Genomic DNA, 13,420 nt, shown 5'->3' on the forward strand with positions numbered 1-13,420 from the left:
AAAATTATTATCAAATCCTTCCAAATCTAGAATGTCTGCATTTTCAAGAAGTAGCCAATCTTTTAACCAGCAGAAAGCTGCCGATTCATAGTAAAGTCTTAGGTCCGGCAGGGCAAACCCCCCTCTTTCTTTAGAGTCAGTAAGTATCTTAAACTTAATTCTGGGCTTTTTGCCCTGCCAGACAAATTTAGATATGTCTTTCTGCCACTTCTTGAAACAGTCCAGTTTATCAACAATTTGTAATGTCTGAAACAAAAATAACATTCTAGGCAATACATTCATTTTCATTTTGGGCTTTGAAAGTTTAGGGAGGTTTACACTATTTTCTCCTGTCACAGGAAGGCTCTGTGGAATGTAATTTTATAACTAAATCGTTTCAAGTGTGGCTAATCATACTCCTCAAGCAAAACTCCTTGATATCATTTTTATCCTGACAGGAATGCTTTTTAATTGCTAATGTGAAAAATAAAAAAATATTACTAGCATATCTAAGTGTCTTAAACACCAGGCTAAGTCCCGAAATACAGAAACAATTTATTGCAGGTCCCATTCAAATTCATGCATCTTGTCCCCATTATGGGTTTAGGTGAATTCTATTAATGTCAAATGTGTGTCTGTCAGAGAAAGAGAACTGACTGTTATAACGATTGTGCACCTAACTAAAGGAGAAGCCACTCAGGCTTGCCCTCCTCTCAACAAAGAACTCCGGATTAATGAACACTGCATTGAAGCCACATACTCTTTTATGCTTTGCTGCTTAATGAACACATTTCGGCTCCCTTTATTTTGCACTTCTGAAATATAAATGTCAATTGGCAGCTTTTACAAAACTACACCCAGTCTGCTTGTCACATTGCCTTTCAACCATGAACACTATATAATTCACTATTATCTTGTTGACAAGGCTATGATTCGTTTCACACATCATTGTACATTAAGATAATATGTACCTGTGCTCCATTCTCATCCCACTTCAAGGCTCGACTACTAACAAATTCATGGCCAATTAATTTTATCAGAAAGCAGTTGGGAGCTGGTGTGCCTTCCTCAACCTTTCACATAAAACCCTTATGTAAGACAAAATGGCTAGTAAATCAATTGGAATCCAATATATTGAAAATAGTTGATAGCAAGTTGCTTAAGCACCTCCACCCAACTTAAAAAACAACAACTATACTCTTTTTATTAAATTCTGGAAAGATCTGTGGAAACTCAAGACATCTCCAGATGACCTGTCTCTTGAACATTCATTCTGATTTTCTTACACAAAACCTAGGTGGGCTTTAGATTATGTCTGGACTTTATAGGGCATTTGTTCCAATTTCTTTGTGCATAGTTTATACAACAATAAAGCCTTTGGTCTGATATGCTTTCACAGTATTTGTAGATCTTTCCATTAGTCATTTGTTCATGGAGTGGCAGTGTGAGTTATGGCAATGTTTAGTGGTTGTTCCATTCCTACTTGGATGGTCATTTCTAGAGGGTGATGCTTGGGCCCTCTTTGGCCCTGTAGAACCTTCAATGTGGGGTTCCTTGGGGTTCTATTTTATACTCCATACTGATTGACATCTACATGAAACCACTGAGTTTTGGAGTACGTTGTCAGCAGTATGCTGATGACTCAGAACTCAGCTTCTCCTTCACATCTGCAGGTGTGGCAGTGGTCTTGCTTTGGCAATGGATTGGATGACAGTGAATAAACTGAAGCTCAATCCATATAATACTGAAGCACTGTTAGTGAGTGGTTCCCTAGACTGGATGGTTGGGAGGTTGCCTGCTCTTGATGGGGTTCCACCCCTCTGAATGTGTGGGTATGCAGCTTGGGGGTACTCCTGGATCCTTTGCTGCTGCTTGACACTCAGGTGGCCTCAGTAGTGTGAAGTGCCTTCCATCAGCTTTAGCTGGTGACCCACTTGCACATCTATTTAGACAGGAGCTGCCTAACTTCTGCTTTCTATCCTTTGGTAACCTCTAGGTTAGATTACTGCAATGTGTTTTACGTGAGTCTGCCTCTGAAGACAGTTGGAAAACTTCAGCTGGTGCAGAATTAAATAGCCAGGTTGCTCACTGGGGCAAGACAGTCTGAGCACCGATCCTGACCTGACTACACTGACTGTTAATTAGTTTCTGGGGGCCCATTCAAAATGCTGGTTTTGACCTATAAAGCCTTAACTGGTCCAGGACCACAGTACCTCAAGGACCACCTCTCCCCACCGTAACAGACATGGACCATGCAATCATCCACCATCTGAGGCGCTTCTTCTTCTACCTCCACTGTGAGAGGTCTGAAAGGCGACAACATGAGAGTGGACCTTTTTCTGGTGGCTCCCAGCCTGGGGATTGCTCTCCGCAAGGAGACTTGCATGGAGGAGGTCAGAGGGATTTGCTTGGTTTTTAAATAGTTTTCTCAGGAGTGTTCTGACTTTATACAATTTTACTTATACATGTGATAGCCAGGAATGTAGCCCCTGTGAAATAGCCCCTCTGTATAGGACTGCTCCATAAAGAAGGCTGATCGCCGAAGAATTAATGCTTTTGAATTATGGTGCTGGAGGAGACTCTTGAGAGTCCCATGGACTGCAAGAAGATCAAACCTCTCCATTCTGAAGGAAATCAGCCCTGAGTGCTCACTGGAAGGACAGATCCTGAAGCTGAGACTCCAATACTTTGGCCACCTCATGAGAAGAGAAGACTCCCTGGAAAAGACCCTGATGTTGGGAAAGATGGAGGGCACAAGGAGAAGGGGACGAGATGGTTGGATAGTGTTCTCGAAGCTACCAGCATGAGTTTGACCAAACTGTGGGAGGCCGTGGAAGACAGGAGTGCCTGGCGTGCTCTGGTCCATGGGGTCACAAAAAGTTGGACACAACTAAATGACTAAACAACAACAACAGCAAATAGGACTGCTGCCCAAGTTCCTTAGGATGGCACATAAATGACATCACACTATGCCTCAGAGTCTACAGCTCCAGCCCTCTAAAGCTTTAACAGCAGTCTTGTTCTACAGACAATCATTTTATCCCAGTTTCCTCTGTTCCTGCCATTTCTCATGGTATGGAAATTGGTTCTTTGTTAACTACCCAGTTGTCCATGCCAGTGAAAGAGCAATATGTTAGCTTTACTGGCTTGCATCCTGATTTTCCTTCCACATCACCCCTCCCCAAGTTTACATGCACAACAAGGGGATTTTTCCCTGTGTAACCCAAAAACTACTTCTGACTTGGGATGACCTCTTGGAATGTTGTAGTATATGGTGAGGAGGATTGTAAATACAGGAGGGAATTGGCAGAACACACACACACCTTATGTGTATAACCCAATGTGAATAAGTGCTTTATATCTCATGTATCTGAAGTGTTCTTATTTCTCCTACCATCTGCAATATTCTCTGCAAAGTTATTATAATACAGGTCATCATAAGCACGTAGCATTATCAATGCTCATACATGTATAGAATCTAAGTTCAGTGCCCAATTATTCTTCAGTCTCTAATAGTCACATATGCTGCAGGAAAGTATACTTTGGGGAAACATTAACTTGCCAGCCATCTGTTGGGTGACAAAGGCGTCTAACTATGGATCAAAGGAATGCCTAAATTACAGAAGGAAATGTTGTAATTTGGATGGTAGATGATGTAGCCACAAGAGTTTCTGGGCCAAATTTACTCTTGGTGTAGTACCATGTGTTTTATTAAAACTGTAGGTTTCAGTTTGAACCAACCAATATTCAATCCACGCACCCACAAAATATGCAAAATTGTTATATGCAAAATTGTCTTCCACAATATTCAGAGATCTCCCACAGGAAGAATGTAAAGACAGGATAGTAAACAGAGTTAACCATACTCAGAGCAGATTCATTGAAATCAGTGGGCTTTAATGGGTCTACTCTGTGAGGGGTGATGGCAAAATAAGAGAATGTGCTGGCAGTCATATATTGATAAAAGTGCTTTAGGTGGCAGCACAAAGCAGCTGTCATGGACAGTACTGTTAGACAAACAAAAAACAAAAAAACTGGGCCCACTAGTATATTTTTAGGCATGCTATCACACATCCTCATTTACACATGCTAATGTTCATGTGTGAAAGAGGAATGTGTGTCTTTGTCTTTGCACCTAAAAGTCATCCGACAGAAAATTACCAGTAAGGCAACAACAATGTGAATCTAAGAATGTACTACTTTTATTAAAGCTACTGGGCACTAAAGATAGAAGGATTCAAACATCAAATTTGGAGAAGCTTATGTGTGTCAGGCAGTCATACACAACAGTACAATAGCAGTTCCATGCATAAGGAAAACTAGAAGAGTCAGCCTATCCTTGGCCTTTTTCTTGGAGGTTTCCAAATAAAAGGAGGCATAATGTTGTCAAAAAGCTGGCATTTTGTTCCCCAAAAATTCATAAAGAATTAATTCATGGTGCCTAACAATGCATAGTCCTATGGACAATATGAGTATAAAAATAACTGAAGGGAGGTGGGGACCCTAGGAATAAAGGGAAAGAAGGGGAAACTAAGCTGGCTAGGAGTGAACCCAAGGAAATCGGACCATATGGGTTTAGAGAAGACTTTTGTAAGTTTGGTCACCTGAGGGAAGGAGCCTCTAGGACAGAAAATAACCTAGGCTATCAGGTGATCTAAGTCTGTCCACCATCAAAATCTAAGCATCCCACCAACTTCCCAACATAAATGGAAAAGAATATGGTGTGAAAAAGTATGTTCCAGGGAAGGGTTTTAATTTGTAAGTAATGCTGATAGATGTTAATTGTCTCAGTTGACTACCAGTGATGTCAATGCTTCAGCTATGGAGCTTCCTGCATCAGGACTTCCTCCATCAGTAGGACAAATCAAGAAGTACCCAGTATGGCTTGACTGGGTTACACTCAATGTGTCTAAACTTTTTTCAAAGAGGGCCAGATTTGATGAAGTGAAGGGCTTTGAAGGCAGACCAAAGGGCTGACCAAAGTTGTCCGAAATGGACTTTGGACATGCCTGGGTTACAACATAAACCTACTCAGAAGTCCTACTGAATCCAGTGGAGCTTATTCATAGATAAATGGGTTAAGATTGCAGCCTTATAGACAGGTATTTGCATTCCCCAGATGTTTTAATCCCCTATGCATAGCTAGTGAGAGTCCCTCTTGTTGATTAATATGAACAGAGGCCAGCAAATCCACACTTCAACTACACCACTGCCTAAGCCTAGGCAACAGGGAGATTTCAAAATGAAGGTACTAAGGCCATATTTAAAACAGTAGGAAGGCTGAGCTCCTTGGTGACAGTTATGTACAAGAATCCTTGCACTCAGAGAGAAGAAATATGCATGCTCAGCAAAGGACTATATGCCTTTAGAATTGATATGAATATATTAGAAGTATCTGTTGCATTCCTATACAGTTAGGCTGCTTTATTCTCATTGAAATTCATGGGATTTAAACATGTGCAGAATTGCAAGCATAAAGAGACATTACTTTTTTCTTTTCCCCTTTCCCCCAGCTGTGTAGTGAGTGTGGCCTGTCACTTTAAGAGACATGCATGATCTGTAATAGAAACCACCCTTCCCAGGTGTGGTTCCATTCTTAGCTCAGTTGGAACCTTAGTCCTGCCTGCATAATAAGTCCTAGCTGCTGTGCTGAGTTGTTGATCACAGACAAATATAGCTAGTGAAGTTTTCCAGGTTGCTGCTGTTTCTTGGTATTAGGACAGACCCATTACATATTTTACTCACACAGTGAGTACCCTTCCCAAACCCACAGGATACTATATGTTGTTTATTACTTTACCAAAAACATTTAAGCTCTAAATAGCATTGCATGCAAACACCATGGACTCATTAGAAACAGCAGCTTAAAAAGGAAAAGGGGAAAAAAAGTTCAGCTTTGGAATTTTCACTGAACTGCCCAAGACAAATGTAGAGGGGGGAAAAGAAAGGAATAACCATTGGACATATAGAGGAAAGAGGTAACTATTGTTTATTTGTCATTAATTTCTCTGGGGAAGTATTTTGAACTTGTGTCCATGAAATTGGCTGCAGTATGTTATTTTGATAATGAATGATTAATATGCAATAGCTTGATAATAACCTGATCATGGGATGTTGGGGAGGGGAGAGGAGTACCTCTGGTGATAGACTTGTTGTGCTCCTTCCAGGGTAGCTTATCTACCTTTGGTCCCCACCCTGCACTCAGCTCTCACCTGTGGCTCCTAGAAACTGTCAGCATGCAACAGCAGCCAGCTTCGACTGGCTGGCTAAACCAGGTGTGAATAGTCAATGAGTCTCAAATCCTCAGTGAGTCAGAGACTTCCTCTGCACATTAAGACAGACTTCAGTAGATTGAGCAGATAATATGGTCCAACAGTTAAGAAGGCGGTTTCTGCGTGTGCTGTAGAGGGAAGTAAGGGACAGATGGGGCTCATCAACCTGGGAAGAAGGAGGAAAACTCTGATCCTAAACTTCTGCTGCCTTGCACAATATATCCTCTAGAAGAAAAGGCTAAGGAGCGAACCCTATACTAATCCAGAGTTGACTCCTTAGGATGGTTGGATGGCACCTTTATACCTCCTTCTGACAACTTCTGCAGCCAAGCTGGTGCCAAATGTATTGCTCTGCTTTCCTTTGGGCCACAGCAGCATGGCGAAGAGAGGGGTCTTGTTCTTTGGGCAGCTGAGGACCTCCATACACTCAGTGCAGGCTGGTGTCCCAGAGAGGTCACTTCGGTGCTGCTAATGCAGCAATTTGGATTCACCCCCAGAGGTGCACTCCATTGTCTCCTAAGACAGATAAATACCAAAACAACTTGCCTCTGCTTGAAACCCTTGAAATAATGAATAACTGTAGATCACATTGCAGCATTAGTACCTAATATAAGATAGTCTTATGAAATCACCATTTCTAATCTAGTATGTCTTATTGAATATATGACACATTACAAATGTGGGTATTAAAAGAACCAGCATATATATTGTTCACTCCTGCATCTGGTTATGTTTAATTGGTTCCAGAGACCTTTGATATCAAGGCATGGGTACCCCCTTTGGTCAACTGCATCCCCCCAAAAATGCCAGCTTTGGAATGGTTTAATATCTCCCTGATTCAAATTTCTAATAAAGCCAAGGTTAACTTTTCATATAAATTGTTTTAAAATGCCCAAATTGCTTTACAGTTGATTTTGATTCTTAGAGGACAGCTAGCTTTTTCTTGGCAATATTGATATTGGCAGTTTTGTGACTGTCCCAGGTATTTCTGGTTTCCTTTGCAAGTAATTTGAATAGGAGGAGGAAGTTTAGTGCTGCAGTATTATAGACTGTAACTGTAAGTCATAAAGACTGCTGAGGAAAGTTGAATCATTTGTATTATGGCTAGCCAGGGGCTCTAGAAATCTGAATGGTACAATTGTACCGTTGATTGCCTCGGTGCTATATTTCAGCAAATGGAACCCAACAGAAATATTTAAATGCTCCAAACTGTCATATAGATATATAAAGCATTTTTAACTGGAAGCAACCTATGGTGTCACAGCAAACGCAGCACTCAAATCCCAATTATATAATTTGGCAATTTTAGCAACCACATCGAGCCTGTAGGGCCAATTAAAGGTGCCTTAAGAACGGCCATTCCAATTGTAGGACATGATCCACCCAAAATGAATGATTTTTAAACAACTGGTTTTTATGGGGATAAATTAAGCATCTGCTTAACTTAAAAAAAAAAAGGCGGGGGGCTTAAGTTTGCTTTCTCACAATTTTCCCCTTAGCAAATTTGTATCTGTGTTTAGGATGACAATCCAAATGCCATCTGGGTAGCGTGGAGTGGCATAGCTGTCACTGTTATGGCCTGTTGCTCACACCAGCTGGAGCAAAAGGCAAGATGGTGTAGTGATCAGACCCAATGCCATCAATTGGCTTCAGTGGGCCCACCTCAGAATCCAGTGCATCATGCGCCAACTCAGCCCCTATCTGCTTCCAAAATGTCCAGCAGTAAGCCCACAAGTGGGTGGAACAGGAAGCTTCATGATGCTAAGACAACTCCACAGACAGAGGTTAATGGAGCTGTTCCGCACTGGGTGGAATGTGTCCTTTACCCCATCAAATCTCTCTAGGATGGGGATTGGGAATATAGATTGCATCCTGAGTAACTAAATGGGACCTATGAGAAATCAAGTAGCTGCTGCTTCCTCCCTTCCTCTACATGTTCTGGTTCACCTTGAAAATCAGTTGGGATTTGCAAGCATTCCTGCTGAATAAACATAGGCTTCTTTTTTTTAAGAGGTTTTGCAACCATTCAATAAGGATGCTTGCAAAATCCTACCTAGTTTAATTTATTCACAGTTCTCAAGCACCCATTGCTCCCAAGAGGCTGCCTCTTCACAAGCAGAAATGCAACAAACTTGCCTTTGTGAAAAAGAAGAGGTTGATTGACAATATGGCATGGCTCATAGGTAAACCTTGACTCCTTATCTAGAAAAATAGCCCTGTGGTTAGGTCAGGTAAGTCATCTACCTTAGGTGACTGATGATAGGGCAGAAACATGCCTGGTCTCCTCCACCCATTTCTCTCTGGAAACAAATATTTCCTGGGAAAATTTCATTTTCCTCTTGTTGATTCGTGCAGCAAAAGCTGGGCCAATAAAAGCCTCATTGGACACTGCAGAAAGAAGAAATATCTTTCTTCAACTGAATTATCAGGGCTGCAGGATAAGGACGGAAAGCAAATAGATCTGACACCTTCGTTCAGGGATAAAGTTAACTGTATAATTGGATTGGCTTAGTTGTGAAATGCTACTTATCAGCCATCCTGTATTCAGTAAGTACAGCTACATGCCACTCCCAATATCCACAGCAGTACAAAATTCCAGGGTGTTCCAGGCACTTACCCAGGGTCTGTGTTCCCTTTTGGAAAGTGAGGCATGGTGGAGACTGTGGTGTCTTATGGTTTATTTCCACATATATACAACCTGAGGCTACAGTGGAGGGGTCCCCATCATTTCACTCCAAGAAGGCCTTGTATTCTCCATAAGCATAGCATTTGATTCAAACAAACACCAGCTATTTGTCTGCCTCTCTCTAGTCCACTCATTTTCATAACTCTTAACACTCTGCACTAACATTCTATTAAATCCTTCTAGAATCTTGTACATATGCCAATAAAGGTTTGAGAATCTGATTCTAAAACATTGCTTCCCTTCCCTTCTCTAGGCTCTTTGTTTCTCTCTCTCCAGCCGAAAGGGCCCCACCTCTTTTCCCTCTTGGGCAAATTTCTTTGATTCACGCAGAAGGCCAGATTCACAACAATGCATTTGAACTTTACAAGATGATTAGTAATATCATTACCATAGTAGAATATAAAAAGCTACCTAAAGGCAGCACTTGGCTGCTAGTAAACCTACCTAATTTGCATATTCTGAAACAATATGTGAACTGAAAAAAAGCAATCATTTTGAAAATTGTACTTCTCTGAATTTTACAATGCAGTTCTCCAGCCAAGCAATGTGTACAAAATTGCACATACTTGAGTAAAGTCTGCATAGATTATGCATAATAGTGCATAGATTAGTAAAAATAAAATAAAATAAATGCTCTATATTAGGCAGAGCCTATGTGTATCTTTAAATAAGTGTGTATTAAAATTATATTCACACTAAAATGCTTTTGAATTTTCATGAGAACTTTTTTAAAAAATAATCCTCAAACTGATGTGGAAATGTGGAGATATGAATTTAAGATTAGAAAAATGAGAAACTGAGAGAAACTTAAACTTATCACTACTTTCAATAGTGATTATATCTACTCAGAAAAATGTGTGATCATATCTACTCAGAAAAATGCTCCACTAATTTAAATGAGGAATACTTTCAAGCAAGTGAATACGAAAACGTTTCTATGAAGAGAGAAGACTATTTGGGGAGGCAAGAGGTTTGACTAAGGTAGGGGGAGATAACCTGTAAACTCCCCTGATCGCTGACCACCATTGACTGTGGATCCTGCAGACAATAGGATCTGGGAGTCCAACAACAACTGGAGGGTCATAGGTTCTCAGAGGTTCTGCATCCTTGGACCTGTTTTAAGAACTGGTTGGTTAAACACAATGAGGCATTACTGGATCAAGGACACAGTTTAGTTATCTTTCACTGCCTTTGGCCTGGAGTCCCCTTCGGGGTGCCCTTTATGTATGCCTCTTGGGTGCCCTTGTCAGGTTCACATACCCCAGGTTCCCATAGGAAGGAGGGGGAATTTGCTTCCACTCCTTTGTTTTATGGTCACAGATTGTGGCTGGAAAGAGATGTGATCATTCCTTATTGCATGAACCCACCTGACTGGTTTGTGATTCAGAAATCCAATCTAGTCAGGACTATCTGTATTTTATCTGCATGAGGATTGCGAGAGAAGTCTTCATCTTAAACTGAAAACTCTTTATCTATATTTCAAGACATTGTTAAGTATCTTCAAGTTCTGTTGGAAGTTTGATAAAAAGAAGTTCAACAAAGTGTTTTCTCTTATTTATATGTCTTGTTACAAAGGAAAAGCTCATGCTTGTAATCACACAAAGTTCCTGGGCTGGGCTAAACTCAGCTGGGAAGCTTTGTCAAGTAGTATTGCATTCATGAATCATTCATTTGGTCAGGTCTATTAATTCCATTACAACAGTAAAACATCCTAAGGGACCAAGACTCAATCCTCTGTCTGTCTTCTGGCATCACAAGGAAATCTAAAGGAGAAACCTTGTAGAAAAAAATATGGCTCTTTCATTCATCACATTTGAAGTGGCAGATTTCAGGGCAGCAGATTAGATACACATTAGTTAAATGCATTTATCTAATATAAGGAAGGGTAAGAAAGTAACAAAATGAACAAATAAACAAAATGTGAATGTGATAAGAGATAGAGATATAGCCAACTGGAATCTTTGGAAGCCTTCGTGGATCTAGCTTTCATGTATTAAAATTATTCGCCCCTTACAGGGGAGAAAACTTTATAAAACTATTCCTACTTACGTTTTATTGGACTTAATTAGGTTCATTCCTGAGTAGACAAATGTAGCAAAATGTTGTATTGTAAGGTGCAATTCTAGATATACAGTGGAACTTCAGTTTTTGAGCGTCTCAGAAGCTGAATGTTTCGGTTTTCGAACACCGAAAACCCAGAAGTAATTGCTTCTGTTTTCAAATGCTCCCTGGAAGTCGAAGGGCTTCCAAGGTCAGTTTTTCTATTTTCACCATTGAAATTGTCATTCTCTCTTTGCTCCTTGGTTGTTGAACATTGCAGAAGTCGAACGGTCTTCAGGATTGGATTACATTCGACAACCAAGGTTCCACTGTACTTTCAGAGGGATAAACCACATGGAATGTAGTGGAAACTGTGAGCAGTCATGTAGTTGGTTTATGCACTTGCTGCCTTTTCTAAACCATCTTTTCAGATATCCTTTTAAAATTAATTCATTTCCCCCTTTCTCCATCCAACGAATTCATAGGCAATAAATAAAGGTTGAGTGTTAAAAATCGTTCTTTGCAAGCCTGGCAAGCCTGCTCACTTTCTACTCCTATATACTGCACATAGTTCAACACATATCAGGACATAGTATCTGCAGAGTCTAATAACCCTTTAGACCACGCTCGCTGTCCGTGTGGAAACAGAAGCAAGTCTTCTGGCCCTGGATCTGACCTATGCTTGTTCAGCAATTCATGTGAATGTAGCTCTATGTGCAACTATTGCTTTTCCATGCCATTGAGAACCCTGTATGATCATGCTATGAATTATTCATACTGTTGCACACACATAGTGCAACATGCACAAATTCCACTGACTGTGTGATTAGGGGTAGGACCTGTGGGAGCAAACACAACAAACCACTCTTCCATCCATTAAGTGAAGGAGATTTGAAGATGAAAATAAGGCTGTCGTAGTTTTATTGTTCTACCTCTCAAAGAATAATTCCTCTATTATGTAGTAGGCAAAATAAGAAACCTTTAAATTTAGATATAATACATTCTTAAAGTTGTATATCAGAGCATTTTCCCCCAATGGGATATCTGAGGTGTTTAGGATGAGCTGGCATTCTCTCTGTCTCAACAACAAAGAATACTGCATGAAGTCCTGTGCTTGCAATGAATAGATTTAGTTTTCTGGGAGGAAACAACATCTGAATTCTGTTAGATTCCAGCATGCATCCACCTGCAAAATAAGAGTCAGGTAGTTTGTGTGTAATATGCTGTTTAATAAGCAGTACATGTCTTGTGCTAGCTTGAACCTCAGGTCACTATGAACAAATACGGGGGAAATGCTGGGAAAACTTTCGCAATTTTGCTACCTATTCACTGTGACCCTAAGGTTCATGACTGGAGACTGCATAATTGGAATTTCTCAACAATAGCAATTTCTCAACAATAACAATATAAACCAAAGGATTGTGAAGAACTAGTTTTCTTATATTGCAAATAGTAATTGTGTCCTATTTGCTTGTACTGTACATTCATAATATGTTCAGTGATACAGAATACTGTTATCTAGAGGTCTCATTGCCCTAAAGAACTTGGTATATCATCCAATGTGCTCTCAAACCCAAACCACGTTGCAAATATTTAGGTTATGATCTTATGCACTAGCCTTCTCCAACCTTGTCCTTCATTTCCAATCATATCTCAGTAGCATAGTCAGTGGTCTGGGATAATCAAAGTTGTAGTCTAAAACATTTGGAGGTCACCAGGTTGAAGAAGGGTTCTTACCTGAAGTCCCACTGAGCTGATAAAAGGGTTTCACTGATTATATACTTCCTGTTCATTTGAACATTCAAAATTAATATAACAAGGAGTGAAATTAGGTTGCAATCCTGATTTTGAAATTCATGGGAGTCATTTCCAAGTAAATATGACAAACAAAGCCTGTTCCCCTACAGATGAACATTGTCTACACTTTTCTAAAGGGAAGATGAGAATATGCCCACAGTGTCAGAGATAGAGAATGAAAGGAACCATCTGGAACCAGAAGCATTAGAATAATTTCAGCCTAGTTAAAGGCAACCCCACTTCCCTTGCACAGAGTTACACTAACATTTGTGAGCTTTCCCCACAACTGCTAAAAAACAAAATCCATTTCCTTTCCTGTGAGCTGTATACTCATGCATGAGGCTTGAATTGCCTTTGAGCCTCTCTCTTGTAATTTATGTATGTCAACATCGGATTTGTTGATAAAAGGAGACATTTACAATTATGAACAGGCATTTGGGCCAACCTTGGTTTTACAATCACATTGCAACCCAAAGGCTGGAAACCAAATCCCAGTTGCTAGCCTCGTGTGGGAAGAAAAGGCTGCAAGTTGGTGAAGCTTGTCTTCCAAGGGAGGGGAGGGAAGGACTGTCAAACATCTCTCCTCAGCCTTTCTAGCTCACAGGTGATTAGATTTAGCAGAAATATAGAACCAGCAGGAATTTCT

This window comes from Podarcis cretensis (assembly GCF_951804945.1).
Source record: "Podarcis cretensis genome assembly, chromosome: 4".
NCBI lineage: Eukaryota > Metazoa > Chordata > Lepidosauria > Squamata > Lacertidae > Podarcis > Podarcis cretensis.